The following is a 22,367-nucleotide window of genomic DNA, read 5'->3' on the forward strand; positions in this document are numbered from 1 at the left end:
AGCAAACCTTCTCGCACTGAAAGTCCAGGACTATTTTTAACTATATGCATTTTTCAAACAGAAGTTCTAAAATTTCCAAATTTAGATAATGCATTTATTAATTGATGAAAAATTGCCTCCTTTCTTGAATTACGACAGAAAATATGGTAAATTCGAGATTTATAGGATTTTTACGATCTTTTGCGAGTGTTGCGCGAGTTGAAACCTGTAATTATGTGATATTTTTTATGTGAACCATGTTTAAAGTATGTTTATTTCATTTTTAGGTTTTTCACGAGTCACAAATTTTGACTGTCTCTAATCATGAGGCAAGCGATCAAATGCCTTACACAAATCACATAAACAAGTCAGGGAATTCTGTTTTAATTCAAGGATACCGGTATTGAAAACCTATAAAACAACATTTTCTACCATTAAGGCAGTTGATTTACCATGCTAAATCTGCCTAAAACCAATGTATTGCTCATGAAGCAAATCGTTTTCTTCAAAATATGTAAAAACTCTCTATTAATGACATTCTCTAAGACTTTAGATAATTGTTCAAATTATACTTAAGTAAATAAGGATATTATAATGTATCGGGTACCTGTATATTCAGATACAGCAATAATATGCCGACTTCAAAACTGTTAAAATTCAATTCTGTTACAGTAAATTTGCCAGTACAGTAATTAACTGAAGTGTATAAAGTATTTTAATTGTTTAATAAAGTTTGAATTGAAATTCTAATCAAAATTATTTACAGACATACTGCTGCAAGATTCTTCATAAATGTGTTCGAAATAACATAAACACAAAGTTTTAATCAGCAAAAAGCTCAATGTTCAATGTTGTTATTGTTGTTGTTTTCTAATGCCAGGCATTTGACAATAAAGTCATTTGACCTCTTGCACTCCAATATTTTTCAAAGATATTATCATGGCCAGCCACTGAAGCACAGATTTTGAGGTGTTCCGAATCCATTTCTTGGTTTGAGTTGCACAATGGGCAGTTAGGGGACTGATATACTCCAATTCTATGCAGGTATTTGGTCAAACAATCATGGCCTGTTGCCAATCTAAATGCAGCTACAGACGATTTTCGTGGTAAATCGGGAATTAACTGTGAATTTTGATGCAGAGAGTTCCATTTTTTCCCTTGAGATTTGTTATCAAATTTTGTTTGTTGAAGTCTAAGTATGTAGATTTAATAAATCTCTTCACAGAGTAATATGTAGATTTAGTAACAGGTCTGTAAGTAGCAGTGCTGCCCTTCTTTGCTAAAGCATCCGCATTCTCGTTTCCCAGGATTCCACAATGGGATGGTATCCATTGGAATACAATTCTTTTATTCAATGTTCAATGTAATAAATTGCCTACGATAGATAGAACTGAAGAAACACAAGAACGTCCTGATTTCTTCAGAGCTTGTACGACAAGATTCTGTGAGAAGGGATGGAGTATATTTTGAAAAGCATTATGGCTTTAACCCTGCAACAGGCTATTTAGCATCAGTATTACACTGTTGAAACATGCTTACGTATAGTTTATTTTGACAAATTAGATTTCATTATTAGAAAACTGACCATATTTGACAGTATGAAAAATTGAAATTACTTCAGACTTCGTTAATAATGCTATTGCTTCTTTATCACTCAATGTTTTGTTTTGAGAATACCTTCTTCTTCTTCTTCTTCTTCTTCTTCTGCCTGACAAGTGTTAGACCACAAGGCCTGTTACAATCTCACATAAAATTTTCACGCCATCTCTTAGCAGGACGACTCACAGATCTTTGGCCATGTGGTACATAATCATAAATTGCCTTTGGGAGTCTACTATTACTCATTCTTTCCAAATGATGTTTCCAATTAGACTGATATTGAACAATGTAATCTAAATCTGGTTGATTTTTTAGTTCCTTTAAAATTTCACAATTTCTTTTCAGATCCCACTTAGTATAGCCCGCTGTTCTTCGCATGAATCGCATTTCACAAGCCGTTATTCTGCTTTTATCTGCTTTCCTCAGTGTCCATTCTTTGCTGCCAAAGCTGAGCATCGGTTGTGCCAATGTGTTGTAGAGATGTATGCGGGTGTGTTTCTGAACCAAGGATGGTTTCATCACACTATTTATAATGCTCATAGCTCTTGTGTATTTATTAATTTTCTGTGATATGTCCAATTCTTCAATAATGGAAAGATTGTAACCTAAATATGGGCAACTATTACATCTTTCTAATGTTTTATTATCGAGACAAATTTTACTTTGTATTGGGTATTTCCCACAGTATGCCATAATTTTTGTTTTATCTGTTGAAATTTCCATATTGTATGTGGCTGCTACTTGCTGCAAATTATATATTTACCTTTAGAGGTCGTCTTCTGAAAGTGCTAATAATACCAAATCATCTGCAAAGAGAATTGAATCCAATTTAAGGTGTCTGCTAATTTGTATATATCCATGGCGAGTTTGCTTCCACTCTTTAATTATTTTGTTCATATAAATAATAAAGAGAATGCGTTCTATCATTGTAAATGTAGAATAATTGAACATAAATACTGAGTGGGGCAGATAAAAGTAGCCCACCTTCCGTTTGAATGAGAATGTGATATTTTGACTGCTTGAAATTCCATTATTGTATCCTATCGTATCATAACGAAATGGGTAAACAGCTACAATAATAGACAATTTTATGCAATAATCGATTGTTGGCATTCTTCCTGGCAGTATTTCATCAATAGTTATTAGTCGAATTACACTGTCTGTTCGCATTCTGCAAAATGATTTACTCGATACAAGAAAGAGTGGAAATTGTGGAAGCTTATGTGAGAACAGATTCGATTAAGGAAACCTACGAAATTTTCAGAGACAAGTTTTCTGGATAGAGGACAACCGGCAAAGAGAGTAATAGAGGGTTTGGTAAAAAAGTGACTATAAGATCTGTTCAAAATGTAAAAAGATAAAGTGTTACTTTAGTTCGCACACCAGAAGTTGTTGAGGGCATCCGCCAAAGGATTATTGCATAAAATTGTCCATTGTTGTAGTTGTTTACTCATTTCATTATGATATGATACGATAGAATATGATAATGGAATTTCAAGCAGTCAAAATATCGCATTTACATTCAAATGGGAGGTGGGCTACTTTTATCTGTGCCACACTGTACATTTTGCTGTATAATCATCACACTTGAAAATTCGGTTGTGAAATTTTTTTTTTTTTGGAGTTCAATGTACCCTTCATAACTGTAAATTTTTTTTAACTTCACAGTTATCACTTTTCTTTTAAAAGAAGCATATTAATGTAGAGGCTGATTGTAAACTTGCGGCAACTGTGTGAAAGACGAATTGGCATCCACTTACATGGACTCACCAAGAGTCTTGTTGGGGGGTGTTTGAACAGTACGCTCTATGAGTAAGCATTCACCCACACACAGAACCCTCCACTCCGAAGTCTCAGAAAGAAGTTTGCGCATGTTGATGCCACGAGATTGCGATAGGGCTCTAGCTAGTTCAAAGTTTCATTTGAACACTTATTTCTCAAAATTATGTATAGAGTCGGGAGTCCGAGGACACCTTTAACTTCGGAGACAGAAGGAAAAATGTAAAATATTTGAGTATCTCATGAAAGAATAGGTGAAGATGCTAACCTATGCTGGTATTTTTGGATTGTGGCCGCCATCTTAGAGCAGGGTCCATATTTTAAATGGGAGAGGGTCATGTGCATATCAAATGAGTACGGCTAGGATTTTAATGACCTATAAATCATAAAAAAATGTCCTAAAAAGAATGCATTTATGACGTAAAAATCTTTCAAAAATGCCCTTAAAAATGCCCTAAAAATTGTTCTTACATAATTGGCTTAGTAGGAAAAGAGATTTTGTACTTACTTAATATTTAGCCTAGTAATTAAATTAAATTCTATGAGTAGTACCAATATTTAAGTTTATTTAATTTTACATATTTTTTTCTAAGTGGTACACTTTAATTAATTATTTTACCTGATGTAATTTCCATGTAGCTCACCACAAGGCCACTCTTATCCAGAATTAGCAGGTATAAAGGAATCTGTGGATCTCGTAAGCAACGGTATGTACCGTATGTACTGTCGACAACTGATGACCATGGATAAATATTATTGGCCTATATGACCTTGGAACGAGGCAGCTAATTATAGTTGTCACGTGGGCGAAGCGAAGAGATAAGATAAAGTACGCCTTTGTATTGAATAGAATACAATACAGAGTCTCGCGCAAAGCCAATGTACCCAGAATATGTAGACCATGTTATAAAGTTATCGGTTGGCTAAATTATGATTCGTTATCTCTTCTCTTTTTATATATTTGTCGTGAATATCATTTATATTATCAACTGAGTGTATAACATAATTTATCCGCTAATTGATATTTCACTAATGATAAATCCAAAGAACAATGGGAAATAAGGGACTAAACACTGAAAAATAAATAAAATAAGAGAATTTGACGTTCATAATTATAATGTTGTCGGGGTTTTGTTATACTTTACTTTGAATTATTTTAACTTGCAACACAAAAAAGTATAAAATTAATGTTAACATTACCTATTTAGTTATGATAGTAGTATATTGGAAAATTTGTGCATATAGCCTTATTACAATATATAAATAATACTATCCTAACCTAAGCAATAGTAGTCTTATTTCATACATGTTCGTATAATTATACAAAAACAGGAATAATCTAGTGTGCAGCCTGTGATGTCTCGTTTACAGTATTATATAATATACATATTACGATATTTACTAGGTACTTTAACAATATATAGTTAATAATATTATAAAATATACAGGCCTAATCCATTACCAAGAAATAGCCCTTCCCTCACATGTTCAATACTGTTTACCTCAAAAGGCCTTCAAACCTTAAAAACTATTAGAAACTGGATTAAAATAGTCATGTTGATGTAGGCCTACAACATTACATTTTTTTGTCACTACTCCTGATCCCATTCTAACAGTTTCAGGTTTCGTAATTTGTAACAATACTAACAATACTGATGGGTCATTCCATAGTCACACACATAACATTTTCGAAGTAGCTATGATCTTCACAGGATACTTAATCAAATACTTAGGAGTTCATGAAAGACACATCACTGTTTTTTAATGTAAGCATTCCAAGATATAAGCAGAAAATCGTAATGAAAAGGAATAATTAATAATGTAAAAAATATTAAATATTATATGGTGTGACACATGAACATTTTCTTGCCACTTAATTTATTACCAAAATGGAAAATGTTCATATTATTGTGCCAAATGTCATAAATGCATTTAATTGTTTTTGAAACAATTAAGACATTTGTGAAGTACATGTAACTGCTAAATCGCATACTTTAATAAAAATAACAGTGCCATTAACAAATAAAATATTACAAATTATATTGAGACACACGAACATTTCTGTCAAGTTGATTAATAATCTTTTCAAATGCATATAGAGATTTACCGTATACACTGTTCTTATTATACAAAGCAACACTTGATTACACTAAAGTACACTTTCAGATTTAAAATATCCACGGTTGTTTACAACTATATGTGGTGATATCTCCTGTGTAATGTCACGTAACAAATACATCAATATAGGCCATCCACTTTTTCTGCCATTTGTAGTACTTCCCTTTTTTTAACAACACAGACGCTTTAAATTCTTCGCCACCACAAGCTTTTGTAACTTCCTCTGCTTATCTGACGTCTTTTTTTAAATGGATTATTTAACGATGTTGTATCAACTACTAGGTTATTTAGCCTCGATGGGATTGGTGATAGTGAAATGATATTTGGCGAGATGAGGTTGAGGATTCACCATAGATTACATGACATTCGCCTTACAATTGGGGAAAACCTCGGAAAAAACCTCAACCAGGTAACTTGTCCCAATCAGGATTTGAACCCGGGCCCACTCATTTCACGGTCAGATGTGCCTACCATTACTCCACAGCAGTGGACGAACATGGGTTATGTACATTAATTCTTTTCACTTTCGGTTAGCTTTCTTAAGAATACGCATAAAGAAATGTAGTGTTTTCCAGGCTATCCTTGTAATATTAGTGACTTATTTCAACCAGTTTGTTACTAAAATATATACTTACTTACTTACTGGCTTTTAAGGAACCCGGAGGTTCATTGCCGCCCTCACATAAACCAGCCATTGGTCCCTATCTTGAGCAAAATTAATCCAGTCTCTACCATCATATCCCACCTCCCTCAAATCCATTTTAATATTATACTAAAATATATACAGTACCTAAGTGTTTACTTGTGGCACTGGTGATCCATTTAATTGGTATATGAGACGAATTTAATTTTGTGTTTTACAGAAGGATACATATTGATTTACTTTTGCTCACATTGATTTTAATTTTATTTGTTGTAGTCCAGTTTTCAATAACGTCATGCTAGTTTTGCAAGGCGGTGATATAAGATTTATCACTAATTTTTTCTATATATTATACAGTCATCCACGAATAACCTTGCCTGAGAAGTGGCATTTCTATTCAAATCCTACAATAATTTTCAGTAAATATTTTGCACCGAGAAGCTATTATAATTTAATTTTACTTCTGAGACCAGTGAAATATTTGCCAATTTTATTAGAAAGGTGCATGTATAATTATCCAATAGCATGATGTTATCTGCAACAAAAACTAAAGGGCATGAAAGAAAAGAAGAAAACATTAATGCTGTGGTTCTTAGAGTTCCATTAGAGTTACACGTACATTGTCCACTGAAAGTTGTATTTCTCTATTGAAGTGTAAAAGAGAAACTCTCATAAATTATGTCAGAAACAAAAAAAGGCACCACCCAAATATGTGGGATAATTAATTTAATAATGTTATTACTGGGACTTGAAAAAAGCAATCATATGTAATGGGTGGGGAAAAAAATACTTTTTAATCACGCTTCTATAGTTCGACAATGCTGACTATTCAGAGTTTTGCCTGACAGGTGAGCTACTGTAAATTCCTTGAAGTCCTAGTTATTACTGAAGCCAAATGTGTGTCTATTGTCAAGAGTCCATTTTATTTATACTTGTTAAGACATCATTCATAGACTAGTTACCGCTTTCAGTTTTGATACTACATACATTGAAATTAATCTATTATTATTCGTCCTATTTATAAATTTATATTGAATGATTCGGTCTACCTTCATAACACATCTCATCAACAATACTCGATAAGAGTTGAATTAGCTTCCATCCTGCGTTGTATTTATTTTGTCATGTTCCTATAGCAGGAATATTAAATAGGAATTCCTTAAAACAGATTTATATTCACTCCTGTGCCTTTATATAGAATACCAGTACATATACTGTATTTCTTAAGATTTGGTTAGTTTATAAACAGTATGTTAGTGCAAGAACTCTTTTTTTCATATTTAATAATTCTGGCATGTGTCAATAAATATGCTTGAGACCTCTGTCTCTCTGAATTACTCTTTACTAACTGGAAACATATTCCAAATTTATATTTTAAAAAAGTATTAAAATATCCTCACAATTTAGAGCATAACAGTTCCCGAAATAATCATCCTACATTAAATTATTAAGATAAAAATGATTCAATCTATCGCTTGTAACAATACCTTTATGGTCCTAATAAATTAAGAAATAATTTACATCCAACAGATTTATTTTAAAATGGTCTGCAGTTATTATTTTGAATTTTATTGTACCTTAATAAATTGAGTTAAGGTACAATAAAATTTCATCAAATTTCAAACAAAGTAATTCCATCTTTCCAACAGGGGGACAATAAATACTTAAAGTAATGCTAAATTCGAAAAACTTATTGATGCAACTTAATTTCATATTCTATACCACTAGCACCAAAAAAAAGTGTCCTATTGTTCATACTGATTCAAGATGAATAGTTTCTTAGTGTTTGTCCATTCCACTTTTTTTATTGTCCTTCCCATTTCTATTTCTCTCATTTTAGTAGGTACTTCACATGTAGTATATGTTTTATTTTAATACATATAATGACCATGAAGATATTTGGATATGTCTTACAAAATTGTTGCTGAAGACCATTGTGGTAATATTCTGCCGCATCTGTAGTTTGTACATTTCGAAATTTTCGTGCTTCAGCCCAGAATTCAGGCGGGGGGAGGGGAGGTTGATGTGCCAATGTAGTTTTCCAGAATATAATAATATTCAAAACATTCTCTAATAGGAGGGGCCTCTGATATTAGCTCTGCAAAAAATCTGATACCGGTACCTCTGTTGCTGGTAAATAAGAAAGAACGAAATATAACAATTTTTAACCACTTTCGAATTTCAGGTGTTTTTTGTCTCAGCTTCTCGTTTGATATACTGTTTGTTTCCTTTAATTTTCCAGAGCAAAAACTGTCCTAAGCGAAATTTACACTCTTTAATTTTAACACTGGGAACATTTATTTTGGCAGCATTGTGTGATGCTATTTCATAATATAACAAGAGCTTTGAAATGATTAACTGCTAACTACTTACCTGGGTGAAGCGGTTCCTGTGATTTCTGAAGTGAAAACCGTTCAATTTATAAGGAATTTTTTTGTGGAGATGCAGTTGATTGTATATGCAAGGTGTAAAAGTGCCTAAACTAACTGACCCCAGTGCTGTCATGGAGGCCACACCAGGCCATATATTGTATGCAACCTACAATTTTTTCTAATTAATCGTATGGGGAAATGAAAATTTTGTCTGTAAGGAGCCATACGGCATATGGGTGCCTAAGTTTTGTACGTGGAGATCTATACAGATCTTAGATCATCTCTTCCTGTTCCTACAGTACCTACCGGTAGCCTATTTTGTTTGATGTTCATAAACAAAAATTATCCATCTCTTCAGCACTGGAATCCAGAATTATATAAAATAACGGTTGAAAAACAAGAAGTGCTGCAAATATACACTCCAAGATTCATCGAGACAAGTGTGCATCTATGGTGGTGCTACATGGTGTATTCTTTAAATCAAACTTGTACAATTAAATTGTAAAGCAAAACAATTTATTTACTTCTTCTTTAATATTAAAAAAATAATAATAATTAAATGACAATTGGAGAGATAGAGAGAGGAGAGTAAAATATATTTCAAGGGAGAAAACAAGGGGTGGGGTGCATGGCCAAGGAAAAAATTACCATGACAGCACTGACCAAACCTAACCTGTTACAGACTCATGTATGCAAGGTGAATAAGCTGAGTATGAAGGAAACTACCTCAGTGCTAGATTAACTCTTATAGATGAACTATATAAAAAACTTCAAGTGTCAATATTGTCTCAAAGGTTTCTGTGTAACAAACTTCATTTAGAAATGTCCATCTGCGATTATGTTAACTGCAGAAGAAGGAAGAAATATTGTCGTCATATGAAGTTACTCAAATTTCCAATTAAGGACAAGAAAAGGCTACAAAAATAATTTTTGATTTCACCCTCATAAATTGAACGATTTTCACTTCAGAAATCACCGTAACTACCTCAGCACTAGTTTCAGTAATTTAAGGACCAGTATAAAGTAAATTTGATTGAAGTGAGAAAGAAATTCGTAAGGGAGGCAGTCAGGAGGGATTGAGGTTGTCTACTAATTCGTTACAAACAACTATTATAGGCTATTTCATTTGACTAATGATGATTTGTAGAGAGCAAAATACCTACAGTAGGGTAAAGAATCTAAATCAGTACATTTATGAGAACGGATATAAAAGTGTCAGAAAAACAACAGAATTACCGTATATTGCAATTAACTCTGCATTGGCAGAGAAACCACACAGGGTATCGTAAACCTGTTGAAAATTAGAAAATTGTGTAAAAAAATGCATTCAGAGCGAATTTTCCAGCCTGATAATCTCTCGCCCACGTTATGGACATAATTCAATACTGTAAGACTGAATGAAACGAATACTAGAACAATTTGTTAACCAAAGACGATGTTCAGTAGTTATTTAACAACATACAGAGCAAATAAAAACACAAACGCATATTCTAGCAATAGTTCAGATGAAAAGAAAATGATTAGTACGACCACTTATTCGTAAAAAGAACACTGCCAGCTGTGTAGCCTATATGAAGCAATATATCAGGTCTACGTTATGAACACGTTGAATTTAATGTGGACGAGAAACGTACAGTTATTATTTATCTGCTTCCATATCGCATCATATAATACACCTGTAAAATGAAAACATGTAGGCCTAGAAAAGAGGAAACATGTTTGGGGGGAGGGAGTTGTAATTCTTCCCCTTCGGATAAATTTCAGAAGAGGGATACCTGCTTTTCCTTCATATTCAAAAATTGTAATCTTGTTCACACAAAATAAATTAGTGCCTTTTCGTGAGCATCATGATGTGCATTCAACAAACGCAGACAAATCTGCTCTTTTTAGTATTTTGTGATAATTGTTGCTAGGGATGTATTGTATACTGAAAATTAAAAACAATTAGATATCGTACATCAAATGATGACAGATTATATATTGAATGCAAACGACATTATATCAGCCATGTACCAAAATGTCATCTATGTATGTTGATGAATTTGGGTAAAACAAGCTTCTGTATGCTACAATTTAGTGACACATCAAAGTCTTAGGGCCTGTACTACGACTCTCGGATAAAGTTCTAGTTTAAATTTATTCGGCAGATGGCATATTTATCCGGAAGTTGGGTTATAATTGCGTACTACGACTTTTGGTTATGTGCAATCTGGAGGCTAAACTTCCAGATTAGCAATCCGGAAGGCAGAGTGGCAGATAGGCGTTATCCGGAGGTTGGAACTCGGTGTTGAAATCAAGATGGCTGCACATCGTACAGCTGGTCATTTGAAGGATCAATTTAATTTTGATACTGATTCTGATGATAAGTTCTGGAGCAGATGCTTCGTTATATCAGAACAGCAAAACGAATTAGGCTGCGTCCAAATAATTTTGAAGAGTGGGATGACGAGAAAGTTTTGAGACTGTTTCGAATAACGAAACCTACTACATGAAATCAATGATCAACTGAAACAAGACACAGATCGTAAGTACACAGTTAATAATAAGCTACACTATTTCGGTAGGTATTACATCAATATTTTGTATATAATAGCACTATAATAATTATTTTTTGAAGTACAGTAACCTGTAATAGGCGTACAGTAGAAGTGAGGTTAGAATGTTGCTTCATGCAGGTGTTCTGTTGCCCTTACAAGATATTAAGGTGATTGATATAATAATATAGGGCAACCTACAATAAGTTTCAAAATACTTTTATATAAAAAATAATAATAACAACCGTATATAATATATCAAAATCCTTTATATGGTAAACTATCATTTCTTCACAATTGCTTTACCACATTAAGATACAAATGTATTCACATATTTGGCTTCTAGTCAAGTCATATGTACCGTAAACGAAAGAAAAATTGAGTGCCGACACCAATTTCCCAAATAAAGGTGGAAAGTTGCTGTGAAAGTGGAGTCCGGTGGAGAGGTACGGGTAGGCGGGATCGCTCTATCGAGATAGAAGGGGTAGGCGGCAGGAAAGGGCAGCACATTCATTTCATTACTGTGTTTCCTTACTAATTAAAGGGAAAAGACAAGTTTTCGTAAGATCGAGTTAGTGACAGGTTGGGTTAGTATGATTTGCATATATTTACAATTGTCTAAAAAAAAAAGTCAAAACTACATCCAAACCTCTCTCTTCCAGGCTATCCTGTAAGGAGTCCTTGTCTTCTTTTGGTAACGCTATTGTAAAGATTTACCGGTAAAGGTGTAACCAAATCTCATTGTTTGTACATTTTTCCAGAAATAATGCCTTACCTCCAATGGACCAATTACTACTGGTATTGAGATTCTATGCCACTGGGAGAACATTGACAACAGTAGGAGATTTTTGTGGGGTCCACGAAGTTACAGCAGGAACTGTTGTCAATCGAGCTAGTGCTACACTTGCTGCTTGGTTTAATTGAAGTGATGACTTTTAATGCTTCATTGGGAGTAGTTTTATCTGCGCCAGTAATTAAGTGCAATGCTTTTTTTTTTCTTCTTCTTCCAAGGGATTCTGTCTCTCTTTTTGATGCTGTTACGAATACTTCTGAATAGTATTTTAATACAGGTTTTATGTACATATTATAGTTCTTGATTAAAGTTTTCCTACAACTGTTTCATTTTGTGTCTGCTAGTTGTTTAGTCAATATTCGGAGCAATTGAAACAGTGGATGGATAGAGAGCCAGATATAATAATGAGATATACGAACTGTACAAGGAATCGGATTTGGAGGCGCACATAAGATGTCAAAGACTGAGATGGTTGGGACACGTCACAAGGATGGAAACAAGGAAAGTGAAGATTGTCTTCAATAACAACCCAGATGGAACCAGATTAAGAGGAAGACCGAGAACAAGATGGTGGAACTGTGTACAAGTGGATGTGCATAGATTAGGAATAAGGAATTGCAGGGAGTTGGCGATGGATAGAGAAGGATGGAAGAGAGCCATAGAGGAGGTTAAGCCCACCTGGGCTGTAATACCAAATAAGAAGAAGAAGAAGTTGTTTAGTCAACTCTCCAAAGATAGATAGGAATACCAATAAGGCATCACTCATGAGGCAACTGTCAGGAGATAATGTGGTAGGGTGGCAAGTTTCCTTCTCCTTCCTTGCATATATCACTCACCAGTAGGAGTAGGCCTAACATATTTCACTAATCAGACTTAAGATATGCTTGCTATATATTATTATTTAACAAACTCTAACGGTTTATTGAATTTTAGACGCGACAGTTTTTCTTCATTTCCTGAAAGTTTTGGAATTGGCATTTATGTTTTGCAAGGGAGCTGTTTCATTCACGCTAGGCCTAGTGATTCCTGTATGCAAACATATTCATATCGTTACTTTTTAAATATATTTTATTGCTTGGATCCCTTACAGTGATCTCTTAACAGGCTAAGATGATTCAAACACAAAGATTTGATAAATACATTTTTTTAATAATAATAATAATAATAATAATAATAATAATAATAATAATAATAATAATAATAATAATAATAATAATAATGTTTTATTTTCGCTGGCAGAGTTAAGGCCATAAGGCCTTCTCTTCCACTCAACCAGCCTTAATCAATACAATACATAAATTTAAATTACAAATATTTACATTACACTTAAAAGGTTCTCCAGCAATATTCTTCACTACACATTTATTTAAATTTAGATAAATCTATAAGGTAAAGTAGTAACTTAATTTATGAGCTAATTTAATTAAATGAATTATAATTAATTTAATATTTGAGATAGCTAGTAAAATGATGAAAATTAATTTAATATAAGCTTACTAGGACTATGTTACAGGGAGAATATATATATTTCTATTTCTATAATAAGAATATTAATGTAATTGCCATTAGAGGTTTTGTAAATCTATTTAGAGAAATTAATAATAATAATAATAAGAATGGATAGATGTTAGTTTCATTATAAGTAACAAATATTAATTAGCAATTCATCTGTTAAGTAAGAATTTATGTAATTTTGACCTAAATGAAGTTATTGTCCAACAACCCCTTATATCATTCAGAAGCGAGTTCCAATTTCTAGCAACTGAAGCTGTATAGGATGAAGAATATAAAGATGTCTTGTGGTAGGGTATAATGAGTAAATTGTTATGATGAGATCTTGTGCTTAGCTGATGATATGCGGATAAATTTTGAAAACGAGAAGCCAAATAGATTGGGGTTCATTCCATTCCAGGTGACAATCCATATAAATACCAAGGTTCTTCACAGTCGTACTGTATGGAATAGTAGTATTATTTACAATTATCGGTGGCAAATTTTGTTTGTCACACTTCGATCTTTGATGTTCTATTAAGATTGCCTGCGATTTACTTGCATTTAAATTAAGTCCGTGCGTTTTCGACCAGGTGTAAGCTATTTAAAACAATAAAAATGCACTGTATCTGCAATTCAAATTTATTTTACATAAGCAAAATATGGTAAAACAACATTTTTCAAGAGGCACATTAATTGAAGCATCGGCTGTAACAACGTTATAAGTTACATTTGGTAAAATTTACAGGAGCTGCAAAAATGTGTACGCATACAATGTTGTTCTTATGAGGGTAGCAAACTTTTGAGTGGACAAATTTCACGTACTGCATTGATGGACAGTTGCAAGCCAAGGAGTATAGCAAGGTAACATGACATACAACATTATTACACAGAAACACACCGAAGGAAAACTTTGTAACTTACAACGTTGTTCCAGCTGATGCTTCAATTGTATTCAGGTACTCTGTGAATGTGTACTTAAAACAAGAGAGATGGACTATAGCTGCAATTAAATTTAAAATTTATTTATTTATTTTGTGTAAACAAAACACGACATTTTTCAGGAGACACAATAAGCATAATCATTTATTACATCCACTGTCTCATTATATATATGCTATGGTACATGTCATATTTACAAATTAATAATATGCAGGCTAATACATAAGAGTACATAGTAACTGTAATTAAACACAACACAAATACATATGCAAATACACAAAACTTGGAAAACTGTGGTAGAGCCAACTTCAGCTATAAGCCCCATTTGTTAGAGATCTGCACGGTCCATAATTCTTAGGCCCGGCCCATCTCGGCCTGATCTGAACCAGACCCGAACCCAACCAGAAACCTTAGATTAGCTTTAATTATCATTTGACTCGAACCTAATCCTGAAGACTAGCAGATAAAGCAGAGACCATAGGGATCAAGAACAGCTGCAAGAGATTATCACTCCATTAGAAGGATGAGAAGAAGTAATCTCCCAGTCATCCAGGTCAAACAAATCTGGTCAACAAAATTAAACATATTTTTTGTTAAAACATAAAGAATGGGTGATTATTGTAGCATTTACTTTCTGCCACTAATTGAAGATGTCCTTGTAGATGGACCACCCATTAAAGAGGAGGAAAAAGTAATGTAAAAACTGCAAATGTTACTTTTGATATTCCAAACCCCATCTCTTTCCAGACATGAGGACATGACTTACTTTTATTTCAAATCATTCTTTGTTATAATGTTAGCATTCAACTTTCAACTAATGTATTTTTTAAAGAAATCACTGTAATAGTACTGAAGTTCATGCATTTCTAACATTTCAAGTATAATTAAGTCAACATTAAACTTACAGTTCACAGATGGAGAAAGATTTTTCAATGTGGCTAATGCATTCCTCAGAGGCTTGCTTTTTCTTTCTTTTTTTTTTTTTTTAAGCATCCTTGGGGTGTAACTCGATCAGCTATTATCCCATTATCAGCTGAAATATTTAAGAGAGGAATATATGCTTATATTCAGACATTTCTGGGTTTAGCCTACACTACCTACACTGAATAAACCAGTAATTTCACTTAAAACTTACTTTCATTACACTGTGTAGACACCCGTACAGTGGAAGACCATGTGCTGCACCAGCTGACTCTGTAATATTTTAAGAGTGGAATTAATTCTTAAAATATTTAATTCTGGAGAAAGATGATGTTTTATCATAAATGTGTGGACACTTTAAAGTCAGCAGCTGTAACAGTATTGTATTTTCTAACGTGCTATTAATCCAAACTCATTTTTAACAATAAGAAAGTGAAGCTGCAATAATAAAGAGAGAGAAAAAACCAAGCAAATAGTTCTATTGTAAATACAGTGTAGTTAGTTTCTGTTTTATCTTATGAAAATATATTTTTCAGTTTTTCTGTACACAAGAAATCATTCACAAGTTTCAAAGTGAGAATCCTCACAGTAGAATTGAAATACAACTTAACATAATGTGGCCTAATCTGATTACAAATCCATTACAGAGAAATCTCAAAATAAATTCTTCAGTTTAGTGTACTTTCTGTTTTTAGGCCTACATTTATAAATTTCAAATTCCCACTCAAATCCCACATAATATTATAATACAATAATGTTTAGTTTTTATGACATCCATTTCTTGTGACCATTTCATCATTATGTACAATTTCTATTTTAACTTTTGCATCTAATTTATCTACTGCTTGCTGCAGATTTCATATAGTATGTGTCTTACTTTTATTTTCAACATGTTTGCTGAAAATGTGTTTACATGTTACAGCTATTTCAGATTGGAAAAGTAAGCATCATTCGTAGAATGTGAAAGAACGTTTTGTAGTATAAATCAAATTACCTGGAGATATTGTTGGGATGTCCAGTTTCACTTCAAAAACTAAAGAATTGCACTGTGAACCTGAATGGTACTGTAAATAAAAAAGAAATAATAGTATTATAATGTAATACCGACATAAAATTAAATTTGTATAACAATTTTCAAGAATCTAATATTTCTTTTATCTCTAAAGCTCATCATCTCTTCTTCTGACTCGTAATTCCTTACACACTAACCTCATTCGTGTTATTAGCTGCACTGGTATTAGTGGAACTTGGTTTAGTTACTACTTCGGCTGTAACAAAAGTAAGTAAATAAATAAATGAGTGAATGAATAAATAAATAAATAAATAAATAAATAAATAAATAAATAAATAAAAATAATTCAAACTTGTGTTATACAATTTCCTCTGCTTATTATTTAATAATTGTATAACTTAACATATAAGTGAACTTATGCATTGAATATGAATCAAAATCACTGAGAAATCACTCAATTGATAGGAGAATTAAATCACTTACCTTGGCGAAGTTTGGATTTGGTTTTGCTTCAGTTGGAGGGGCTCCAATTGTTTGTAGCCTACATTGTGTCTCTGCAGCAGCAATTTTGTGCTCTTTTCCAAGAATTCAAATTTGCTTCTCAGCTGTTTTCAGGTCCTTGTATTTGTGCTGATGTTACTATATTCTTCCCATGCTTCATTCTATATTACTAAAAAGGAAGTAAAACCAGGTTAATTCCATATGCAACCTACATTAGAAAATATACTGTATTTCTCTTTTTCCCTTATCTAAGTTTCTATGCCTAAATAAGCAAAAGCTTTTAATGGACGATTGTCAGTACAATATCAAACATATGACTATACTGTACATAGAAACTTCGGAAAAAACTTAATATCTGCTGTTTCTGTGTTATTTTACGAGGTGTTGAATGTGCATTACAAACAGATAGGCCTATTGCATTTTAGTGGAAACGTCTCTCCACCACATGCTGTTCTTTTAAAAAATAATGTTAGGCCCTATCTGTGATCGAATGGTATTATGGGCCTAATACAAAATATCCGCCCATTTATTAACAGTAAAATACGTGGCCTAACATACTGAAATATTGGTAATTTGCTAGGAACAGTGTACCTTGCTGTACTAATGTTGGTTAAAAATCCCAGGCCAAAGACATCATTCATTATTATCAATATCAGTGAACTTTTCTTTTTTAAACGAGTAACTTTGCCACATCGAAAGATTTAATTGTCAAAAGTACAACATTCCCCCGTAAGGATATACATAAATATACTTGGACTTCTCCAGATGGATTGACACACAACCAAATAGATCACATCTTGATAGATAAACGGAGACATACTAGTATAGTAGATATTCGAACTTTCAGGGGTGCAGACTGTAATTCTGATCATTATTTCGTGATTGGAGAATTAAGAGAAAGATTATCAGTAGCCAAGCGAGTAGAGCAACAAGTTAATATTACTAAATTCAATATTTTGAAATTAAAGGACGAGGAAGCTAAGCAAAATTATCAGGTCGAAATTTCGAATAGGTTTGCCACTTTAGAAAGTTCCGACGAAGTTGAGAAAGAATTAGATGTTAACAGCGTGTGGGAAAATATCAGAGATAGTATCAAAATTGCAGCTGAGCAGAGCATAGGTTATTATGAAATTAAGAAAAAGAAACCGTGGTTTGATGAAGGTTGTTGCATGGTAGTAGAAAGAAGGAAACAGGCAAAATTGAAATTCTTACAGGATCCAGTTGAGGAGAAGAGAGATAATTATTTCAATGAAAGACGGGAAGCAAGTCGTACACTTAGGAATAAAAAGAGAGGTTACTTGAAGGAAAAACTGAATGAGGTAGAAACAAATAGTAAGAATAAAAACATTCGAGATTTATATAAGGGTATAAAGGAATTTAAGAACGGATATCAGCCAAGGGTAAACGTGATCAAGGATGAGAATGGTGACTTGCTTGCAGACTCTCCATCAATCCTAAACAGATGGAAAAACTATTTTGCGCAACTACTAAATGTACATAGGCCAAATAAAAATGATCGGGACGAAATTGAAATACAAACTGCTGAGCCATTTATATTCGCACCCACGCTTTCAGAAGTCGAAATTGCGATAGAAAATCTGAAAAAGTACAAGTCTCCAGGTATCGATCAAATTCCAGCAGAATTAATACAAGAGGGTGGAAGTGCATTATATAGCGAAATTTATAAACTTGTACTTGCTATTTGGGAAAAGGAAATTGTACCAGAACAATGGAAGGAGTCCATAATTGTACCTATTTTTAAAAAGGGGGACAAAACCAACTGTGGTAACTTTCGAGGAATATCACTTTTGTTGACGTCGTACAAAATTTTGTCCGATATTCTTTTGAAAAGATTAACTCCGTACGTAGATGAAATTATTGGGGATCATCAGTGCGGTTTTCGGTGTAATAGATCGACTATTGATCAGATTTTTTGTATTCGACAGATATTGGAGAAAAAATGGGAATATAAGGGTACAGTACATCAGTTATTCATAGATTTCAAAAAGGCATATGACTCGGTTAAGAGGGAAGTATTATATGATATTTTTATTGAATTTGGTATTCCCAAGAAACTAGTTCGATTAATTAAAATGTGTTTCAGTGAAACATACAGCAGAGTCCGTATAGGTCAGTTTCTATCTGATACTTTTCCAATTCACTGCGGGCTAAAGCAGGGAGATGCACTATCACCTTTACTTTTTAACTTCGCTCTAGAATATGCCATTAGGAAAGTTCAGGATAACAGGCAGGGTTTGGAATTGAACGGGTTACATCAGCTTCTTGTCTATGCGGATGATGTGAATATGTTAGGAGAAAATACACAAACGATTAGGGAAAACACGGAAATTTTACTTGAAGCAAGTAGAGCGATCGGTTTGGAAGTAAATCCCGAAAAGACAAAGTATATGATTATGTTTCGTGACCAGAATATTGTACGAAATGGAAATATAAAAATTGGAGATTTATCCTTCGAAGAGGTGGAAAAATTCAAATATCTTGGAGCAACAGTAACAAATATAAATGACACTCGGGAGGAAATTAAACGCAGAATAAATATGGGAAATGCGTGTTATTATTCGGTTGAGAAGCTCTTATCATCCAGTCTGCTGTCCAAAAATCTGAAAGTTAGAATTTATAAAACAGTTATATTACCGGTTCTTCTGTATGGTTGTGAAACTTGGACTCTCACTCTGAGAGAGGAACATAGGTTAAGGGTGTTTGAGAATAAGGTGCTTAGGAAAATATTTGGGGCTAAGAGGGATGAAGTTACAGGAGAATGGAGAAAGTTACACAACACAGAACTGCACGCATTGTATTCTTCACCTGACATAATTAGGAATATTAAATCCAGACATTTGAGATGGGCAGGGCATGTAGCACGTATGGGCGAATCCAGAAATGTATATAGAGTGTTAGTTGGGAAACCGGAGGGAAAAAGACCTTTAGGAAGGCCGAGACGTAGATGGGAGGATAATATTAAAATGGATTTGAGGGAGGTGGGGTATGATGATAGAGACTGGATTAATCTTGCTCAGGATAGGGACCGCTGGCGGGCTTATGTGAGGGTGGCAATGAACCTTCGGGTTCCTTAAAAGCCATTTGTAAGTAAGTAAGTATTGTGCCTTCGACCCATGATTTGAAGCCATGAAGTACACTATTTCTAAAAAATTACCGAAATAGGCCCTATGCACTAACAATGTAGGCTATACAACAAACTGGAATAATTACAATACAAAAATAGTTGCCACCTACACTTCTTGTGCAGTTACACATGAATAAAACAATGGTTATGGAGAAAAACGCACTTTTGCTGGAACCCGCTCCCATCCTGTTTAGGCGTACTAATTAAAACCAAAATACTATCATATGATAGGAATTATTACAATTCGAAAAGAAACATAACCTTTAAAATCTTACCTTTTGCTTCCATGTAAAGTTTCTTCATACAGTATGTGTAATTTTCTGTTCTTCACTCTGTTATTTTTTTGGCTGGAGCTTCAGTATTATAATAAATAATAACAATAATGCTTACAATAAAATCTCAACATAAATAGTACCATATAAACACGGAACATAAACATGAAATACGCGGGGAAAGGTATACCAACGCAATAAATTTCACTACATTTTCAGTAACTTCATTGCCAACGTAATAAAAATGTTACTATATCTTCCGGATAACAATCCTGCAGTTAAAATCTGCTGGTAGTACAGAACAAAATATTTAATTTCCAGATTGCTAAACTGGAGTATACGAATCTGGAGCTTTAACAGGCGATCGTAGTACAGGCCCTTAGGGTATTAGCCATCGGCGTAGCTTGGTCGGTTAAGGCTCGTGCCTGCCGATCTGGAGTTGCTCTCGGTCGCGGGTTCGACTCCCGCTTGGGCTGATTATCTCATTGGGTTTTTTCCGAGGTTTTTCCCAATTGTAAGAAAAATGTCAGGTAATCTATGGCGAATCCTCGGCAACTATCATATCGCTATCACCAATTCCATCGACGCTAAATAACCTCGTAGTTGATACAGCGTCGTTAAATAACTAGTAAAAAAATAATGACTATTAATGGACAAAATATGTAGACAACTATCAAAGGAAATAAATATTATTTTATATTAATAATGGGTATTTATGGCCAAAATTAATGAATATTCCTAAAAATGCAAAAAAAATGCCCTAACAAATATGAAGAGCACAGGAAAAGAACGTGCTTTGTCTACTTTTTTTCAAAAATGAGTTATGCATGCTATGAGATGCAGGATTCCATGTAGTTTAAAGTTATTAATCGACCTATGTGATAATGTGAATAGTCGAAGTGCTACAAGAGATTTTAGATTTGGCGTACAGGGAAAGAACGTGCTTAGTCCTCTCACTACAGGGAAATAATGTGCTCTGTCCACTGTTTCTGTGATTTAATTTTTAGTTTCCTTACGGATTGGCATGCATGTTATAGCAGGAAGAAGGGAATTGGAGTAAAAATAATATTCCATTGTTTTTCATTATTGTTATAATGAGAAAATTCGTTCTTGCTGCATAAACTTTATGTACAAGTATAAATCTTTTTAGTTTGAGAAATTCAGTTTAGAAGTGTAAGTGTTGTAATTTATCACTTAAATTTTAATATTATTATTAAATAATATTATATTATTGAATGTTGAGTACTTCATCTGAGGATGGAACTCAGAGACCTTCGACTTCTAACAGTGTTAAGAAAAAGAAAGTACGAGGGAGAATGACTGCAGTCATGAAGAAATTAAGGGTTCAATCACATGAAGTAGGAGAAGACTGCAACTGTTAGTGAAAATGTTTCGAGGAAGTAAGTGCTGAAGAAAGATCAAGTATTATAAGGCAATTTAATGATTTAGAAGACTGGAATCAACAATCATTACATATGGCTGGGCTCATTACAATAATTCCAGTTTATCGAAAGCGACCAGTCATTACAGCAATGGAAGGACCAATAAATTGTATCTCCCAGAAGAATTATCAGTGAAAAAGATGTATAAAATGTTCAAGAAAAAATACCAAAATTTAATAATTTTATATGAAACATACAGAATAATGTTCAACACCATATTCAATATAGCATTTGGATATCCAAGGAGTGATACATGCATGTGATAAGTACACAGCTGAGATGGAAGTGATGAATGCAAGACTGACTGAAAATAATTTAGATGGCAACATGAACAAACAAGTTTTGGAATAAATTAATAAGATCACCAGTAACAACAAGGTCCATAAACTCAAAGTTGAAATATTTTATACCAGAAAGAGGAATGCTCGTTTAAGAAGTCGGAAGTTTGAAGAAACAGAAGCAATTTTCATGGACTACGAAAAAATGTATGCTTACCGTACATTAGTATCAATGATGTCTATTAGTATTACAGAAGGCAATTATCTGTTTACTCTTTCAATATTCATCAAATTTCAGCTGAAACTTCAGTGTTTTGTAGTTGTACTGAAGATAATTGTAGAAAAGGAGCCAATGAAGTCGTATCCTTTTTAAATCACTTTGTGACAGGAATAATGGACAACAAAGCGGATATCTTGAAAATTTTTGTGATTCATGTTCAGGCCAGAGCAAGAATTATATTGTTCTGAAGTATCTTAATTATCTTGTGAACGAATTGAAACTTATGAATAGAATGAAACATTCGTTTATGGAATGTAATAAAATAT

General features: G+C 33.4%; 2 protein-coding genes across 6 annotated transcripts in view; one reads left to right on the forward strand and one right to left on the reverse strand.

The window, feature by feature from the left end:
* The window catches only part of LOC138710132 (nucleolar protein 12-like), a 717,371-nt gene that overhangs the window by 100,059 nt on the left and 594,945 nt on the right, over nt 1-22,367 (reverse strand). Inside the window, exons 12-14 of one of the 5 annotated variants that reach the window (XM_069840769.1) lie at nt 16,667-16,853; nt 16,381-16,439; nt 16,065-16,235 (exon numbers count right to left, since the gene is read on the reverse strand). The exons of the other annotated variants lie outside the window; for them this stretch is intronic. The gene's annotated coding sequence lies outside the window, so the exon portion shown is untranslated. Of the gene's footprint in view, nt 1-16,064; nt 16,236-16,380; nt 16,440-16,666; nt 16,854-22,367 lie in introns of those variants that run through there. 5 annotated transcript variants of the gene reach the window in all.
* Nucleotides 1-22,367, forward strand: part of LOC138711282 (uncharacterized protein CG3556-like) — a 95,101-nt gene that overhangs the window by 24,264 nt on the left and 48,470 nt on the right. The gene's annotated exons all lie outside the window — the stretch shown is intronic.

This window comes from Periplaneta americana, chromosome 12, assembly GCF_040183065.1.
Source record: "Periplaneta americana isolate PAMFEO1 chromosome 12, P.americana_PAMFEO1_priV1, whole genome shotgun sequence".
Taxonomy (NCBI): Eukaryota; Metazoa; Arthropoda; class Insecta; order Blattodea; family Blattidae; genus Periplaneta; species Periplaneta americana.